Below are 3,098 nucleotides of genomic sequence, written 5' to 3'. Positions count from 1 at the left end.
AGGTGATTGTGCCGATTATGGAGGTGGTGGTATTGGTGGTGGTGGAGGTATTGGTGCTAGTATTGGTGCTGGTGGTGGTGGAGGTGATGGTAGTTGTGTTGGTGGTGGCTGTGGTGATGATGGTGGTGGTGGTAATAGTGATTATAGTAGGGGTGATGGTGGTGGTGCTGATACTGGTGGTGACGATAGTGGGGGTGGTGGTGGTGGTGGTGGTGGTGGTGGTGGTTGAGGTTGTGGAGCTGGTAGTGACGGTGAGTTCAAAGTATCAGGTGTCTAAAAAAGGTCCCATATAAAGGGTAATAAATTGATCACCATAAGAACAATTTCAAGGAACCTTTGGGGAAATAAAATTCAACCTGGGAGACCTCTGCCAGTAAGAAAAAAAAATCAACCACCATGTTCGAAAACATAGTTTTATAAATTTCAACCAAAATTGAGTGAAAGGCAAAAACTTTCAACTTTTTCAAAATCAACAATACTGTTCTGTTTAAAATAGTCCGTATTTGGGCATTGAAGAACCAATTTTACAACAATTATTTTGCCAAATATGCTCAGGCTTTTTAAATCTCGAAGTGCTGACCATTTCTCTCCATACAAGCTCCACTGGAAATTTTGATAACTCCGTGGTATGTTTTTGAGGGTCGATTCTTTGGACCTCCTATTCAGCATTGAGTTTCAACTGTTTTTGCAGCCACACAAGAGTCACCCTAAATATTTTGGGTGTGGCTCCATGCCACTGGAAACAGGCCTCTACAACATAATACCTTCTCCTCCCCACCTCCTCCACCACTTTCTCAGCACTGTGAGATATCCGTCTGATGCGACTGTCGTGGTTTTGCCCCTTTTCCCATGAACTACAACGGGTCAATCACTCTTTTAAATAAGTGAAATTTTGCGTTTAGCCCACGTTTTTTAATTTTTTTTAAACGTGATATTTCTCGAAGGCGTTGGTGGGTTTCTTCATCAAACTTGAATTTTATTTATTTGAAGTTTTGTTACTTTACTCCACTTTACTTTTCCGATCCAGAGGCCATCTGGGTTCTAGCCCTTCGCCCTCTCGATAGCAAAGAATTTACAGGTTTTTGTCAGCTGTGTTTTGTCGCTGTATAAAGTATTTCCGATATCTAGGGAGGCAGGTAGGTAGGTGCTAGGCAGGTCGCTGAGTGCAGGGCGGGTAAAGGGATGGTGTAATACTAATTCATCCTGGCAGTCACACAACGGGCAGTCGGGTTGGGTATCCTTGCGGATCCTATATAGGTAGGAATTCAGTGGGATGTGTTGTGTTTGCAGGCGAAAGATAGTGACTTGTTTTCTTCTACAGAGGGAATTAAGTGCATCTTTTGAGTTGGGAGCAGTCATGTGTGCAAATACAGCTCTTCCAGTTTTGCCCAAATGCCGGTCCATTCAGCGACTGTTCCCTGGTGTTGTATTTGATGATGTTCTTGACTGTATGTTGTGATACTGGGTTTTAAGGTTGCGTTTATGATGCTCCCTTCTTCGCATGGGTGTCTGCTCTGTCGTTTCCTTTTATGTTGCTGTGGCCAGGTATCCACTGTAATGTCAGGTCTTCGGCATAGGTCTGCATGAAGGTGTTAATTGTTTGAGCCACAAAGAGGCAAGCTGGGCTTTCAAAATGCATGTTTTTTCAAAGCTTGGAATACTGATTTTCCAGCTCTGACGAATACAGTATCCTTGATTTTATCTGGGTATATAATGAAAATGTTAGTCAGGTGGGGGATTGCTGCTTCAATGGCGATGGCCTCATCCTCATAATTTGTACAAGAAGTACCACAAACATCACATACATGTAGTTCTTCACTCGTCTTGTCAGGACGTTCTATTCTTAGTCCAAAGCCCGCATTAATAGTTCCCTTGAAGGTTGACCCATCAGTGTAAATATGGATTGATTCACTAGGGTTGGAGTTAATTGTTTTGAGAACTGTGGTCTTCAGTTCTACTAGATCTAGGTCACATTCCTTTTTCCCTGTCTCCTTTATGAGGGAAGTCTTGATGTTGGCGTTCTTGATTTTGATGTTTCGGGGGAGTTCTGGTCTTAAGGGTGTCAGCATTTCTCTGTTACATGGAAGGTGGTGTTTTTCTTCTAATTCGGTGGCTGTGTCGAGTATTGTTCTTCCATGGATTCGTTTCTTTGGCCGTCTCTGTTCAATGTTCTTTCTGCTTGGGTGGTGTTTGTCTAGTCTCTTGTAACGCTAACTCATCTCCACAACTGCTGCCTCTCTCCGCAGGTACAAAGGTTCCAGGTTTGTATGAATTTCGCAAGCTGCAGTTGGAATGGATCTCACAGCTCCTGAGATAAATCGTGCAGCTTGATTCCCAATTTTGTCAAGAAACCCCTGAGTTGGTTTACTGCAGATTGTCAGTAGGGTTAAGTTGTATTCCATTGCAGAGCGTACATAGCCAACATATAGCTGTCTGAGTACATCCTTGTCCGCTTCCCATGAAATGCAAGCCAGCCTTCTGAGAAGGTTAAGTCTCTTGTTGAAGTTTTGTTATAATTAGTGTACTGATGACCGAGTTATTTTAGTTTAAGTGGCTCCTCTTTTTTAGATACCCTGTATGGGAGTGCGGCAGGGAGGTGTGATAGTGAATCCAAAGTGAGGGGATGGATATGCTGTGAGAGGTAGCTGGTGGGATGAGAGCACTAGTGCTGAAAGTGAAAGTGGGTGAATTGTGGAGGTTTATAGTTTAACGCTTTTCATGGAACATATTCTTATTTGTTGTTGTTGTTCTTGTTTTTATCGTTTTTTGTTTGTTTACTTGTAACGTAGGCTACGTGATGGTAGTCCAGGAGATTGTTTGGGGTGAGGGGGTAAGAGCATGGTGTTCAAGTCTGTTCGTTGGATTTATTTTCAAGGGTTGTTGGATTGTTTTAGTTTTGTTTAGTTTGTTTTGTGTTACCCATTGGGGGATGGGGAGGGGGTGAAGTCATTTGAGGATGCGGTGATGATAGTCATAAGGAGGAGGAGGAGGAAGAGGTGGACGAGGAGGAGGGAGGAGGAGAAGGAGCAGGAGGAGGAGTAGGAGGAGGAGGAGGAAGTGGAGGAAGAGGACAAGGAGGAGGTGGAGGGGGGAGCGAA

This window comes from Aplysia californica, unplaced genomic scaffold, assembly GCF_000002075.1.
Source record: "Aplysia californica isolate F4 #8 unplaced genomic scaffold, AplCal3.0 scaffold00049, whole genome shotgun sequence".
In the NCBI taxonomy this organism is placed as follows: Eukaryota; Metazoa; Mollusca; class Gastropoda; order Aplysiida; family Aplysiidae; genus Aplysia; species Aplysia californica.
Note: the sequence above shows the minus strand (reverse complement) of the source record.